Source organism: Chelmon rostratus, chromosome 16 (assembly GCF_017976325.1).
Source record: "Chelmon rostratus isolate fCheRos1 chromosome 16, fCheRos1.pri, whole genome shotgun sequence".
Classification (NCBI taxonomy): Eukaryota; Metazoa; Chordata; class Actinopteri; order Chaetodontiformes; family Chaetodontidae; genus Chelmon; species Chelmon rostratus.
Window position 1 is genome coordinate 20,788,844 of NC_055673.1, and position 17,519 is coordinate 20,806,362.

Sequence of the window (17,519 nt, forward strand, 5' to 3'; positions counted from 1 at the left end):
GCTCGACCTCCACCCATTACGGCTCAAGGGCTTAATGTAAAAGGGGTCCAAAAGGTGAATCCCCTGTTCATACTCACGCCAAACTAAACATTCACTTGCTCAGACATAAGACATTATGAGACAGGCCTAAACATGCACACCTTCTGCAAGCGACGATGCAATAATCCTGTGTGAACATTCAATCATTTGTAAAGTCTCTGAATGGGTTTGCGCTTGTTATGTTGTTTATTTTATTTTTACCAATCTTATAACCCCAATGCAGATCCTGGATTTATGAGACTGTATTGTATAGCTCGCAAAATAGTCTTTGGTTGGTGTCTTCACGGGCCTTTGTTTTATCTTTTAAAGCTCAGCTGCTAAGCAGACATGACACAGACATCAGACTCGGTGTTAGACTGGCTTTTACCTTGAATGCCATCGCTCCATTTTTTTTTTTTTGCCGTGTCACAACAAAGCCTCAGAAGACTATCCATCACATCCATCCATACAAACGCAGCATTTGTTTGACAATAGAGGTGAATTATGAATGTCACACACAGTATTCTCTCTCTTGCGACTAAAAGGCGAACAAAAAAGGAAAGACGAGGAAAGCTGAGGGCTTTTTTTAACGCTTTGGCACTGAGATAAAGATCCTGACACATCTCGCTGAGGAGATTATGGCATGGCCACATGTCTCCTGACAGGAATACTAAGATAAAGCGTCCTGATGACAGGTAGGCATGGACAGGAGCCTGTCAAAAGTGCACAATCTTGAGTGTGCTAGTAACCACTCTTTGTTTGCACTGTGGCGATGACTTGCTGAAGTGCTTCTTCGAGGCACACTCCAACATTTTGGGTGATTCACTAACAGGCTGTCTTGAGAATGAGAAGATCAATATCAATTTAATCAGTGTACATTCAATACAGAGGCAGCTCCTTGACAGCTTACCTTAGCTTAGCATAAAGCCTGGAAGTATCTAAGCAATGCCCACTGGAGTGATAAAAGTATTGCGAAAGAACTACAAGCTTTATGTGCTCCATACATTTTTAGAGACTATTATCTGATGTTATCGAACTAACTTCTGTTATAGTTTCGTAAAAACATTTTACATACTGTTCACAAAGGAGGAAGGGAGGGCTGCATGACTGATGGCTCATCCAGCACACGTTCTTTGGTGGTGCAGGTTCGAAGAAAGAATAAATGAATAATACTATTTCACCTGAAGACGGAGTGCCTTGGTTTTCAGTTGTCTGCATCATTTAATAGCAAGCAAGACTTTCTGCATCTTGCTTTTTGTACTTTGTATATGGACAATGCCTATCCTCAAATGAACCTATTGAATGCATTCGCTATCCCACGTTACATTAGCAAAGTCTTTTGTGTTGTGAAACCTAGACTGTTTAACTTCTCAAAACAAACCTACAAAGTGCTTTAAATGTTTGAACCAAGATTCAAACTTGAACTATGGTGAATACAATCAGACAATAACAAAAAATGCAATGGAAGAAACAATAAACAGGACAATAAAAAAAAAAAAACATAATAAAACAGATAAGTCAATATGATATAAATATGCTTTACCATCCAATAAGTGCCAAAGACAGAAAAGAGAACATCAGAGATAATTTTTCCCACCGGATTCCTTGACTGGCAACATATTTATTAGCGTAGGCCACTCTGCTCTGGAAGTAGACAGATCACCTGCACCGTGGCAGAAATCCTACACATCATGGGCTGCTGGCTCAGGGCAAGCTGGCAGGTCTTTCACCTAAATCAGGGCCCCTGGTGCACCTGGAACTGGCCGAGGACCCGTCGCTGTCAGTATTGGTCTGAATTTCACCTGCTGCAAACTTGTGCCACCTATTTGCATCGGAGGCATGCTACCACCTGATTGGATGACATGTGTGTCGATCTCCGTGCAGTGTGATGGGGCAAGCTAACAGCAAACAATACTAAGTCTATTACTATGTGGTCAAAGTCCCTGTTTCTCCTTTTTGTGATGAAACCACAGGACACATGTATATTTCCATTCACATATGTTGCGGTTCATGTAGCTTTAAATAAAGCCCCACAGGTTTGTGGTCAGAAAAAAACAACTGATACTTCGAAATAAAATTCCTTTTGGCACCTGCACAGTCTTTCTCTTCCACTCTCTTTCCTTTCTGACAATTATGGAGCTAGGAAACTAACACACAGCTAATGGCAATGAACACAAAAAATAGAATTTCACCACAATATTTCTACAGTCTCAGCAAAAAAACACAGTAAAAGGCACCGGTGTGAAACATCATTATCTTTCTGCAGACTGCCAAATTGGAAATGGCGTAAAGCTCTAGTTTATGGGGCGACACACTTCACAACATCAATTTCTCTGTTTCAAAACCGTTTATTTTCCTACCTTAATTTGGAAAAAACGTGGTGAATAACAAGTTCCACTAGCTGCACACATTCGTCCTTTTTTATTATCCATCCATGGATCCCAGGTGTCTTTATTTTCAGGATGTTTTCCCTCATAACTGGGACAGGTGGTTGAATGGCAGGTAGATGACGGGTCGCAGTGTACTTTGATGAAGTGATGAAATGGGAGGCTGTGTGGCTAATTGTCCTTAAAATGAGGCTTGACCCCTGCTTTGGTTGCATCTGCCTGGTGGCAGTGAAGTGAGCCGTCAGTCAGCGGAGCTATTTAGTCGCCTGGTGGCCCCAGCTTCTGCGGGAAACTGACAAATGACTTGAGGGCATTTGGATGCAGTATGTCCATTTGGAGCGCTGCTGGGACTGCCTCTCATATGTACACCTGGCTGTCAATCACAGAGCCAATCAGTTGGGTGTCCCAGGGTTCCAAGTTGAGGAGGGATGTGGAGAAGTTAAACAGCATCCTGAAGATAGCTTTATATCTAGCCGAGGAAGTGAAATATGATATGCCCTGAGCGGGACTAAGTTGTCTGCTGTCTGCACAGATAAGTGAGAGAAACAGCGCTGTAGTATTTTTCCAGTACTCCTGTTCATTACGGGAGTCTTGTTGTGATGGCCTTGAAAAAGTTTAAACTCGATGCAATATTCTGGCACGATATAAGCGAATGAGATCACTGCGCTAACTTCTACACAAAGCATATCAATGTATGAGATCAAGCTTCTCTTGGATCTGTCTGTCTGTCTGTGTTTTAGCTTGTAAGAGGCACTTCCACCGCATTCGCGGCCTTGAGACAGTTTGACATTATCGCGTTTCTGCTGTGTTTGTTGGCAACAGATGATTCATGAGAGAAGAGGGCAGGAGGGCTGATAAGAGCGAATATGTTCTCTATCGGTCCCACGGTGTAATGACTTAGCAATAATCGCTGGATGATGAGGAGGGAGAGCGCTGTGAACAAGTCTGTGTTGATTTGACAGCTGATGGGGGTTAGAGCATCTAAAACTGCTCAGTAACAACCAGCCTGCACGCAGACCAAAATAGCTGACAGGGAAAAGGATTTTTTTTTAAGAGAGAGGATCCAGTGAAGCACAGAAGTTTGCTTAGCATGGTATAATAACTTCGCCTGTTCCAAAAACCACCCCCAAACCAAAAGCCTAACCGCAACAGCCCCGAGCCGGTCCACTTAATGATGGTCCTGACATTTCTGCCCACAGCGTTTATAATGTCACGCTCTGCACCCCCTCACAGTTAGGGTTTGCCTCTGATGTGGCAATTAGAATGGGAGACATTTTAAAGAGTGGGTGAGCATCCTGCCCAACTATGAAGAATCTGTGACGGAGGGGGTTTTGGGATGTCGAGCTCAAATTATTACAGCAGGTGGACGGTAGTAGAAATATTGCCACAAAATGCGAAAAGCACCGTACGAAAACGATTCCCTCCAGCAGCTGCACTTGGCTGCATCAGACAGGTAATCTGACTGCCACCGTGGAATGTCCAGCAGAGACGACAGCAGTGCGAGGCTGCAGTGATGCTGCCAACCGCGTTTCCCAAGACAAGAGTCTGCTGTTCAGCTGTTCGTCCAAGGCAACTTCTAAAGCAGAACATGTCGTTTCAATTCCACACATGCAAGCGGAAAATATTTGTTATTAATATCCACACAGGGGTTTTATTCCAGAAGCATGCCAACAATGACAATGTACAAATTGTGACATTTTCTAATATCAAATTAACAGTTAACGCTGGCTGCTGTCATTGAAACAGCGATAGAAGATATTCATATTTTCAGACGTGAAACATCTGTTGTTTATGTTTCACATGTGACGAAGATGGTGATCTGTCGCATATTCAGTGGAAAATAACTATCCTGACAGAAGCCTCAGTGGCTTGGCCATTATACTATCAATGCAAATGGTAAATGGACTGTATTTATATAGCCCTCTTCTAGTCTGATGTCCACTCAAAGCGCTTTTACAACAGTGTGACTCGGTGTGATTTCACCCATTCACACGATGGTAGCTAGGCCACCTTCTCATTACAAACATTAACACACTCACACATCGATGTACAGCATCAGGAGCAATTTGGGGTAGAGTATCTTGCCCCAGGATGCTTGTGGTGTGTAGGCTGCCGAGGCCAGGGATCAGAACCATCAACCTTGTGGACGGCCGCTCTACCTCCTGAGCCACAGTTGCCCCATTGTATTTCAAAAGCCAAAAAAAAAAAAAAAAAAAAACGTACTTCCCTCACTGTCGCACTGTAATCTGTAATTCTATAATTCTGCCTGCAAGGAATCTTTTTGGACCAGGTCAATAGAGCACCACGCACTGTGCACCTCTAGTCTGAGGTTTTCTGTTCTTTAATTAGTAGAGGACGCCTACATAAATCACACTTGTATTCATGTTGTGGTGGTCTGTTTCAATTTCATTATACATTCCCTAACCAGCAGACATATCTAAATAGGAAAAGAAATGTCTGTGAGGCAGTGTAAATATTAATGCCTTTTATTAATTCTCACCATTCACAACAACTTGCACACTGCATGAAGGCTTTTTATTTCAGCTCCCCTTTACAGGCACCTAAGGGTGGCAGGTTTGTGTTCCATCTAAAAACTCTAATTTGAATGTTACGCACTGTCAGTCCGTGGTTTCATGCGACGGATACACTGCCCAACCAGCACCGGGCTGGTGGAAACTAACCACGTGCACGATTCATTACTCCACACAGCTTCTTCACTTCAGAGCAAATCAACAGGGGTGTTGGAGACGGTGGCATCCTCAGGACGTACGGGACACGCAGTTCGCACAGTTCCATGACAAGTAATACAGCAATTAAAGCTCCTCTCTCCTCTTTACCTCACTGAAAACCCTTGAGGACTGCCCGTTCCCATAAATCCTGTCTGCATCCTCATCCAACAACGCCAGGTTACCAGGGAAACAGCTGCGTGCAGCTTGTGCAAATATCTGAAACCACGGCTCCGTGGTTTGGGTCATCCAAACCTTCCAATATCATGGCCTTGGCATGGCCTCACCATCTACTCCCATCACTTTTGAATACTGACAGTGTACAGCCTCACACTCCAAACTACAGATGGTGATGATCAACCTGAAACATGAATGGTGAAGAACACCTAAAGCAACAACACGTAAAGTTTTCTGACTCTGACATTACTTAACATTTGCAAAACTGAGAAGAAGTTGCAATTCATGAGGCAGACATACACTCCTCTCATTCTCATACTCATTCTCTTCTTTGTTCTGAAATAAAAGCAGTAAGACTTGACAGAGTCTGTTGTCAGGAGATCAGAACGGCTGTATGAATCTCTGAATCTTGTATTTTCAGCAGCTCAGCTATGAAAGATTGAGCTTCAAATAATGATCACAAGACGTTTTTGGTGCAAATGCTATAAAGCCTCATTCTCAAGAACACAAAGACGCTGTCAAGTTAATATTTTCATTCCATTACACCATTTACACAATGGCATTTCAATCACTTTTTGAATAAAGGAACTTCATGAGCTGATCTTAGGAATCTGCATGAGGTCCATCATGGCATTGTTCAAGAGATAATATTTGTTAGACAGAGATAATGTAGATGATACGTTACATAAAGCCTGATCCATTCCATTACTTTGTTCATTTTAATTGACTGTGATCAGAGTATAACAGCTGCCAAAAACAATCCATCACACTCGTGTTCTGCTAAAACACTGTGACCTGTTCTCAAAGGGGTTCTCCAGCAATGTACTAATGTATTTCATTAAGTTGGGGGAATTACAAGAAGGAACGGTCAAAATCAAAGCTGAGATATCCTGACTGAGTGACAGCCCAAAAAACACTGGATCCTAAATTTCCCATTATGCAACCCAGTCTGTTAAGTCCACACATCTTTCAAACTCCACACTGTTTTGCCGCTCTGGAACACAGGCTTCTGCTAAAATGTCTATTTTTTGAGACTTTAGACAGCTTCTCCACAGCCACAGAAGCCATTAAGCAACTGCTGAAAATGGGTGAAGTGCCCCTTTATACGTGTGCATTACTGCGAGTGAAGCTGAGCAGCGTTAAAAAACACATTTCAGAGTATGCTGACAGTACGCTGTCAAAACCCTGTCCAAACTTTCCTGCCACAAAAAAAAAAGATCCACACTCCTCTTTCTAATGGTGTTACACAAAACTCCACAGAGGGACGTCCACACTTTGTAGTGGGGGGCTTGTGACAGACGGAGACAGCCAATGCCGTCAATCAGTTGAGAATTACATAACTCAACTGTCCTTAAAGAAGCTTATTAAACTGTGTTTAGTGTTTTAGCTCTGTTGAGTTTTCAAGTTATCATTTGAATATAATCAATACAAAAGTTATTCAAATTTTAAAGAAATGATTATGAGCAGTCCTGTCTCCTAGAAATAACACTTAAATACAACTAATAAGCAATAACAAATATCTGAAGGAAATGAGACATAATGAGGAAATGTTAATTAACATACCTGGCAAGTCACAAATGTGTTGATACTGAATGTAAGTTTTCTGACACTGCATTTCATTTGTTTTCAGTGAAAATAGCCAGTGATTACCGCATTATTCCACTCGTTTGTGGTTATATGTAGGCACTGGAAGCACTTAAGTTTGGGAAAAGTTTAGGGTCTGTTTAAATACAGAAAAAGTCAGCAGTGATTTGAAACATAAGATTTGTTTCATTACAATATAACTTGAATAACCATCTTTCTCTAACCTTAGCCAAAGGTCTTTGTTGCCTAAACCACAGCAGGACATAAACCACCTCCCTTGTATAGAGTATAGAGTTTCATTTACCCAAAGAACAGTTGTCTCTGAACATAATCCAGGCAGCAATTAGATTGAGCCCACAACGTACTTATGAATGAAAATTAGTTGTATAGAAATGTAATTTCTAGGAGAGAGGGTTGTTCAGAGAGAAGAGAATAAAACTTAACAAATATTTGATTAAAACACATCTAAGGACCAATTCAACATAATTATAGTTAAAACACAACAAATCTAATTTTTTATTTTTATTATTCTTTTTGCAGACTGCTTCAGCTCCCTATCGTCCGTCTTGTACGTTGCAGGGATCACTGGACGCTCTCCCTGTTAATTTAATGAGTAGCAACTGAGCTGTCCCACACATACGCCCTGCTTTACCAGTTGTAATGTAGCTGTAATGTGTAGGAAAACACAGGTGGTGACACATAGAATGGAAACCCAGGTGTGTCCGCTTCACGCGTTTAAGTACTTCCTGTGAATTCTCACAATAAAAGAACCATTTCTTTCAGAGTAATTTGATTTCTTCTGAGTGTTGACTAATTCACTTACATATGGTTCAATCTGATTATGGGTTGTGAATCATGAAGGGGAAGGACGGTGGATGAACAGCAGCACTACATTCTGTCAAGGGTGAGTGGCATCTGTCTGAGATAAAGACTGGCTACTGTGTACACACGCACACGCAGGCACAGACACACACACACACACACACTCAGTTTTCTCTGTTCCTGTGTGATCAGAGGTAAACAGGGGACCCATGGGTGCCTCAGACACAAAACGGCTGCTTTTTTATGTAACCCTGTGGTCCTGTGCAGGTGTCACACCATTTACCAGCTGGAGCGGCTACAGGGAGAAGCCTCACATCGCCCTTTACCCCCGCTGCTATTCTTATAGTATGCCAACAGCCAGTCGACCATGGAGATGTGAAGTCGGCTTCAAAGATGGGACAAGCAGAGCTAAAAAACTAGAAGCTCCAAAGCCCGAAAAAGGGCTAGATTACATGGTGATGCATGAGCGGGCATTTATGCCAACACGCACACACACATACAAATCACCAACAATGACCTGTCAAATGAAAAAGCTGGTGTGCTGGATGGTGAAGCATGCTGATATATAAACATCCTGTTCAGGGTGACTGTGGTGCAGCTGAAGGTGATCTGATCGGCGTCGGTTCAGTCATCAAGCGCCGCAGCATATGGAGCCACACTTGGCCTGGCTCACTGGATTTCACACATGGATTCAAGTCCAGTAAGCATGATGAAATGCTTGATTCTTTTCTAATTTTGCCCGCTGGGCTTGCATACGCCAGCGATTCCACACACACACACACACACGCACACGCACACATACGCACGTTCACACGCCAACAAATCGAACGTTATCATGACCTTCTGGGGTTGGGACTGAATTTTTACACTCGGGCTCATCTACTCGATCACTGCTGTTCCTGTTGTTCCTTCATATTTTTGGACTTGTATAGAAAACACTCAGTCTTTGAGCAGAGAGAATGCAAACTAACTGCAAAACAATCTAATTTTGACTTGTGACCCAACCTTTACAGAACAGTTAAACAGATACGAATGAACACAATTTATTCAAATACACTGGAAGATCAGCCATGAACCGAATCCCTAATTGTGCTTCCTCTGGTTTCTCCTGTGGGTAACAGCTAACAGGTGTATCAGATTTGTTATGGTGGTTATGTTACTGTATGGCTCCTGTGTTTCATAAACTCAGCAAACTGCCTTACCTTTAATATCATTAAAATACACACATATTACACACACCATGCTACCTTGGAAAATTTTGTTTTCAGGTAGAGTAAACTTTTGGCCTTAAGCCTGCCTGTCTACTATAAATGTAATACTTTTAACAGACAAGAGATGCATTACATAACACATACACAATAATTCAACAGCCAAAGTTTATATTTCAGTGCTTTCTTTGAACAAGGACAGCCCTCTAAAGAGATCTGACTGAATTCTAAAGAGCCACAAGGCAAACCAGTCTTGGCCTGTCTAGCTGCAGCCCATAAAAAGCCGCCTGGGAGACCAGACAGAGTTGTGTATTTTACATGAACAGTAATTAGGAAGAAGAATTCAAAACCCGGCTATCCCTGGGGTTATGGTCTAAATGGGCCAGATCATTTGAGCATCAGTCAGAGACAGGAGGCCTGCGGTGCCACATCACAGAGTTAGCACTGATGGAGCAGCGACAGGTCATCGGGGACAAGATGTACGGTGCTGGCTCCATCTTCTCTGTCTCTTGTAGAAGAGTACATCCAGAACGCTGGAGCTAAACACTGAATAAGGAGACTCGTGGTGTGGCTGGCAGGATGACGTGCCCCCTGCCTGCTGGAACAACAGTCTAAAAATTTGCGATAAAGTGGCATGCTGACTCGCTGCCAACGCTAAGGTCAACGCTAAAGCTAACTTGGGAGGCGGGCCTTCAGGTCTGCTGACTCACAAGACATCAAGCACGCACGTTCACAGTTTGCTCTAATATTAACAATCCTCACATGAGCAAATCTAAAAAGGTTTCACTCAGCGAGTTACTGATATCCAGCTGCCAGCTCCTATAGGATATGCTAAAGGTGAGGCAAATAACCAAAGGCCAAATAAAAACCTCAAATGTAAATTGCATCACTTATAATTTGTACTGCAGAAAGAAGTAGAGTGAATTAAACAATTTATTATCATGAGTGTAATGACAACCCTGCTTGAGAAAGAATGAAGCACATAATTACATTCAGGCTCATTAAACTGCTACCTATGGCATGAAAGAGCCACGAGCAGGCCTTACTGCCTCTCTGTCGCACAGCGATAGGACGAGGAGTGGAGGGAGACGCAGCGTCCGCAGAGGCAACATGTATCTATATGTGACTCACACACGAGCAGCAGAATCAAAAAAGAAAAAAAAAATCCATCCGTAAATCCCTGTGGGTTTCCATACCAGAATCAGCTCCTCAGTGACACATCCCCCAACCCAAACCCCATCCATCTTCTTATTTCTCCTCACTCATGTTTCTTCCTGTCATCCATCACAGAGGCACGAGGGATGTGCTTCATGTTGTTGTAGCCTGAAGACAACAGGCAGCCTCAGACAGATAAAGTGAGAAAAGGGAAGGCGGGGGGGGGGTACAGCTGTAGTTTGCAGCTGTAGCTGTAGCTGCAAACTCCAATCAGTGAGGGCTGCGTGTTGCGGACAGGTAAATTAAGCACTCGGAGATTAAACGGCTTGTGGGAATAAAAATGTTGGCAAACAGCCGGCGACTGTGGCAGAGCGACGTGTGTTGCTGCTCTGTTTGTGTGTTCCGGATGATGATCGTGCCTTTTGATTAGTCTTAATTATCTCACGTTCCCTATCTCTCCTCTCCGCAGCCACCTCCAGGCAAAGCGAAGACACTCAGAGCAAGAAAACTTTCCAAGAGCTGACGCGAAAGTCTAAAAATAAACATACAGATAGACAGATAGCGGCACGCTACACCAGGTTCACCATCCCAGAGCCGAATCATAGGTTGACTGAATTATTGCTTTTATCCCATCCTGCCTCTCTCTGCCTCTCTGGAGTCAAAGCTGAATAAAACAACACTGTTGGTTTGCTTGCAGCCAAAGAACAACCTAACAAGCAACGCCCACAATGCAGCAGGGTTTAACATATTTTTCACCCAATGTCAGATCTTTGCAGGAAAGATAAGACATATTTGCTGGCGTGTAATTCTAAACTCAAACACTGCAGCTGGAGTTCATTCCTCTGGGTGGACGAAATGGTTGCTTCATTTATAAACATACGGAAAGCAGCTTTGTCTTCAGAGCGGAGACGTCAAAAGATACATCAGACCTGAATGTTGGGGGAGGCCTTTGGGAAGATTCAACCTTCATTTCAGATTTGATTGCTGAGGTGATTCAATTGAAGATCAGCACTCCATTCAAGATTGATTCTCCGTTTGATAAAGGTGCTCCCTGTTATATCTGTGCAGCTACACTCGACTGACAAGAAAAATTAACATTATTAATGTGCAAGTTTATGAGATTTGGCGATTATATTCCCTGATCCATAACATATTTAAATTCATGAATTCCAAAGTCCTAAAGATATCTGTTCATCTCAGTGAGGATGAATCTTCCATCTATCCATCTATTACTCTTAAACACACAGAAAGCTCCTCTTCAGTTTCCCTCCATTTATTTCAGTCCTAATCACCTCAATAAGCAGGAGCTCCGAGGCAAGCACAGGTTGAAGAACAAGACACACGATCCTGGAACGACACTGTGTAGTGTAACCAATGCAGCTATGATCTTCCTGCTGAAAGCCTGACACCTGATATCACTTTTATCACCTGTCGCTGTCCATCGCTGATGGAGACACTGACAGAGATAAAATGAAGAAGCCACATTCAACAAAGTGGTTACACTATCAAGCACTGATATAATTCAGTCCATAGAGAATTGATTGAAGAGACACGCCTGCAGAAACGATGCAGAAACCTGCAATCAGAAGTTATAATTGTGTAGAGAGAGATATGGATAATCAAGTTACTCTACATTCCTTACAAAAACATCATATCTCTATTATGATGACTGCACTAATTTGCATTTACACATACTCTGTAATTACTTTCGATTTAAGTAGGAAAATAAATGAAGACTTTACTGTGTGCTCTGTGTCTTAACTAAAGACTAAGTAAAAAGGCAGTGAATCAGCAGTTCATCGACAAAGATCAGCTTTCAAATACCAATATTTATTGAAAATGACATGAAACTGAGCATAAAGTTGGTGGTGAACGAGCCAAAAGAGGTAGAAAAGAAGGAGCAGCCTGAATCCTGAGCCAAGAAAAATCATTTGGTTGTTCAGCTGGAGTTTCACAGTTGGGCGGACAGTTGTGGCAGTTATAAATATCTGTATCACGAGCTGGGATCTGTATCCATGAAGAGAGCTGAACTGCCATCGGCAGGGCTGGGCTTCTAAAAATAGCACACAGGCAGGCAGGCAGGCTGGCAGGCAGCTGACTCTGCCTCTGTCTCCACTGGATTTGATTAGCCCTGAAGAAGCTCTGCCCACCCCAACCCCACCACACTCCTCGACTCTGCGTGTGTGTGTGTGTGTGTGTGTGGCAGCATGTCTTGTCTGGAGGCTGGGTTGTTTCTCACACAAGCACACTTGTCATTGCTAAGAAAATGCTTACATCGGCTTTTCTGATGCGTGATGCTATTTTCCTTCTCATCAACATGTTTTAGGTTAATATCTTATCATATCTACAGGGACTTATGTTTAACAGCAATCTAAAAACAAATAAAACCTGGTTCACATTATGCAGCAGCAACTCTGTTTTCAACACAAAAGGTAACAAAACAGAATCAAGTTTGGCTTGGACTGAAATAAAACAGTAAAGCAGGATCCTTCCAAAAGAGATTTTCAAAGGGGAGCTGCTAAAATCATCCCTATGACAGCTGAAATAAAGCTGCAAGCAACTTGCCATCATATAACAGGGATGTTAATACTTTATGATTGATTATTTAAAGCTGCAATCAATATCTTTAAATTAACAATGAATCGCATGACTAATCATAGCTACATGACTAGGCTGTCACTCTAATGACGAACTCCGTTAGCTCATTGTTGCTTGCTAATTGTTTTCTGGCCCACAAACTCCACTCTCAACGATCCTGTCTCCTGCAGCTGTTTCCACTAAAATGCTCTTACTGTAAATCCACTGTACGCTAATTGTCCAACATCGAAAGGCTCACACATAAAGTGAGAGATTAGCACGGAAAGAAAGTATAGCATTTATCAGCTAAAAAGCCGGATATGTCCCCCAGGATATGGAGACCAAATCAGAACTGAAAGTCTGTTGCATGTGTTAAAAGGCGAGTTCTCGTTATTATGTCCAAGGTGTGTGCAGATGCGTCGTATATTCCACGTTCAGTTAGTTCCACTGGCCCAAGTGTCCGAAAAAAATGAATGCACCTTTGTCAATAAAATTTGCAGCAGTTTTTTCTGTACTTCTGTAACACAGGGCATCAGATTCTGGCTTACTTTCTGCAGGTGTTCACTCCTTTTGTCTATTGGAGGACATAAAATAGTGAATGATTCCCATCCCAATTTGCCAGAGCTCAGGGTGAGGTCTTCAAATTACAGTTTTTGTGATATTCAGTACACAATTATATCAAACAGTTATAGGCAGAGAATCAGTCAGGTAGCTTTGCTTGATGACTGACAAGCAAAGAGTTTTGTTGCACATTCGTTTTCAGTTTCGATCAATAAATTGATTATTCAGCTTTAAGTTTATTAAGCTCCAAATGTATGACAAACAACAGGAACACTGGCACATTTACACTGATGTTCATGGATGTGCATAAAAATAAACAATAACTCATCAAACTGTCAAAACTCTTCCCACGTGTCACACATCATCAGACTGTTAAAACACAGAATTATGACACATCCCCAATTTCTAGCCAAAGCTAATTTTATTTCTCCACTACATCCAACTGAAATACCACTGAGCGTCTCTGAAACCCACTTTGAGAGCCACTGTCAGAGCTATTACTGCAGTGTCCAATACAAATGACCACCTGAAATGAGACTATTTCATTTCATATTTGGTTGGGTCAAGAGGTGAACGTCATATAGAAAATTGCGCACACTAACACCCATGGTGCTGGCAGGAGGAAGTCCAGTGACAGCCTCCTCTCTCCCAGGCTGTTTGCTCTCCAGCCTCAGAGGAAAGCATACATATATACAGAAATCTCTTTATTGCGATAATATGGCATTATGCTCAGGAAAGTCAAATTTCACTGGATGCAGCTTCAGAGCAGCACCCTAGACTTTTGGCATTTTGAAGATAATCTCTGGGCGTGTCTGAGGGGCCTGCCTATTTCAGCATCATAGCTTCACTTGAAATGCCCTTGATGACATCTGTCCAGTGAAGATAGGTTCACAGGAAGGCTAAGTGAATGAGCGGGACCGCACACTGGCCAGCATTACGGTGACTCGCGGGCAATCACAAGGGTGAGATTACTGTATCCCCTTCTTTTCTCTTACTCCCAGTCTGTCATTCAAGTCACTCCTCACATAAATCCCCAGCAGATAGAGTTGGGGGTCCAAATCCCCATAAAACCCTGTATCTGCTGCTGTTTCAGTCACATGCACAGATACTCCAATGTGGACAATCATATCAGAACCTGCAACAAAGGCACAGCACACTGTGGACACAAGCAAACCATAACATAGCTTGAAGCGGTGATTTGCTCGCATCGAGGACAGGCAGGTGGAATGAGACATAATGCCGTGGCAATGAGGTGAGAGGAGTAATTGACAGTGTCAAAGAATCCAAGCTGTGGAAGTGCCCTCGCTCTCCTTGGGGATGAGTCACTGAAAATATGTAAATAATCGGCAAAACCAACACGTCTGAACAGCCAGACCTCCCCTCACCTGTGGTGGATCCATCCTACCCTGACAGCATACGCATTTTTCAAGCCTACGGGCATTTGCAGTCTGGTGGGAGGATTGAAAAACGGGTTCTAAGAGCGATGAAAAGTCCGTGAGATAAACATGTTGAACCCTCCTGTGCTGATTACAGCTCAGTCATGATTGATTGCACTTACTCATAGTCTGCATGCACAAGTATACATGCCAAGGACTCACAGACGCATTTATAAAGCATAGAAAACAAAACAAAACAGTGGAGTAAGTACATAGAAAAAACTCTGAGCAAGAATAATGGCCACATTCGGGTTAGGCGGTCAGAAATGGGCAAATTCACACTTAATTGGCCCTCAAAAAATGTAAATATGCAGGGAACACCCTGCTTCACTGGCAGCCAGTTTGGCTAGAAAGTTTTCAATTTCCTGTGCATCTGTCCACCCATCCTCCCAGACAAAAACAGTTATTAGAGCTCATTTAAATTCCCTCTCACTCTATCATGCACACGCACAGACAAATCAAGTTCTCCATAACATTAGCAGAGTGCTTTTTCAAAAAGCACTCTAACGTATGCAGAGACGTAGCTCAGACAGGTAGCAATAAGAGGGCAAGAACGGTTCACAGCGATGTCTTCACATAACACATCAGCTCGTCCTGCTACATGCTGAATCGGGAGGATCAGCTTGTGAGAAAACTGTGTGAAGACGAAGCGTGCAAATTGTGAAAGACTTTTTCTCCATTGCCTTTGGCCTATGTGGATCGCTGATGTGTCTACAAACACAGAAAGACAAGACACAGACAAGTGAGATGACCTAAGCGGTCTTCTAGGAACATTCAAATCACAAAAGAAGAACGTTGATATCGCGCTCAGTAACAACATTTTTTGCGTCCAAAGCCAAAGTTTTTAGAATTCTTGCTTTCCGTAATATCTGTGCAAGACAACCGGTATGGTCACGGTTAGCCAATGGTTATGGTCATTAAGGCCAATATTAGAGCAAGTCTCTGAATGGACAAAAAGTTCGGTCTGACATGCATGCTGGTCGGAACCAAAAATCTCAAATTTGGACTCATCAGCACAAAGTACAGATTTCCACTGGTCTAATGTCCATTATCAATTGTTCTTGGCCTAAACAATTCTCTTCTTGTTGTTGGTCTCCCTCAGTATTGGATTCATTGCAACAATTCGACCATGCAAGCCTGATTCAAGCATTCACCTCCCTACAGTTGATATTGAGATCGGTCTGCTTGTACTTTTATGTCTAATCTGAGGCGCCGTTAAGTGTCCATTTCTGTGGCTGGTAACGTCAATGAATTCAACCTCTGCAGAGGAGGTAACTCTTGGTCTTCGTCTCCTGGGGTGATCCTGATGAGAGCCAGTTTCATCACAGCGTTTGCAGCTGTACTTGGAGATACTTTCAAAGTTCTTAAAATTTTGTGGACTGACTGATCTTCCTGTCTTATAGTAGTGATGAGCTGTCGCTTCTCTTTACTTAACTGAGTCGTTCTTCCCATGATAGACTACTACAGTAGTTGAACAGAGCTATTTACTGTATGTCAACACTACAAGCGGCGTAGCACAACTTATGGTCTCAAATGTATGAAGATGGCAAATTCCACTAATTAAGTTTTGATAAGGCACAATTGTTAATTGAAAACCACTCCAGGTGACCTCATGAAGCTGGTTGACAGAATGCCAGTAGTTAGCAGAGCTGCCATTCAGTGGCTATTTTGAAGAATCTAAAATATAAACATATTTACACATAATCACATATGTTCTTTCATAGTATTGATGCCTTCAGTGTAAATCTACAATATAGAAAATAATAAAAACAAAGAAAAACCAATGGATGAGAAGGTGTGTCACAACTTTTGACTGGTACTGTATGTCCAATGATGTGGTTTGGTCTATCTCTTCTACATCAGCATGCGTCAAGCTGCTGGGTGCTGTGGGTTTGAGTCAAACTGCTAAAAACAATACAGCCCATAACTACGATGAGTCATGCTGCTGGAAACCCAGAATAAATTTACTACAGTATACTGGCAGATCAGTGCGCAGGCTTTTGTTGAGCACACAGTGAAATGAATCACCCTGGTGTCTCCTGTATGTGCAAGAACACATCTACAAAATGAAAGGAGAAGGAGTGTCTTGCAGGACAAGAGTCCTTATGTAATTGGCTTTCCTCTAACAGTTGTTCCAACACCATATTCTGCTATGAAACTCTGAGCTGTCAGTCAAAGCCTGCCTCTAATAAGCCTAACCACTGATTAAAATGCCCAGCTTGCCTTCCACAATGGCTGCTTCCTTTTTATCTTCGCTGCAAAAGTATTGGATATCTTACAAGTGATGCAGTGAGTCCAAAGGTGAATTACTTGTATTTTTCACCTTCAGTGCGTCTGTGCAGTATTAGGGGGATCTGTAGTCAGTTCAGTAGGGATGCAGACTCACACTTAATCACATACATACATCACACGCGCTGACATAATGAGTGGAATTTTAGAATCTCTCATATCCATCAAGAATAAACGCTCATAAAGATCTTAATTAAAATGATACAACAAAGGCCCTCCTCATAACTTCAGACCTGTTTACCATCAGTATCAACAGTAATGCAGCCGTTTTGTCTGTACAGTGCACACACAGACTAACAATAGCTTCTATCTTGAACTCTGTATGCACACTCTAACCAATGTGGACTGGAAACATGATTTTCTGGAACAGAGTGTCATTGTTTCTGTATGTTATGATTACTCTAACAATGGTTTGCACTTTGTGTAAAACTGTTCCATGTAAGAAGTTGTCACTGACTAAACCTTTGTCGATGAAGAAACATCCTCCTGTATTTTCTCTCCCATTAGTCATCATCCTGCCAAACTTAAAAAAAAAAAAAAGTCAGAAAAGTTTACTCTGTTTGGCAGAACATCTGAACA

The 17,519-nt window shown here is 42.3% G+C and overlaps 1 protein-coding gene across 4 annotated transcripts in view; it reads right to left on the bottom strand.

The window, feature by feature from the left end:
• The window catches only part of trappc9 (trafficking protein particle complex subunit 9), a 192,751-nt gene that overhangs the window by 104,331 nt on the left and 70,901 nt on the right, over positions 1 to 17,519 (bottom strand). The window lies entirely within an intron of this gene.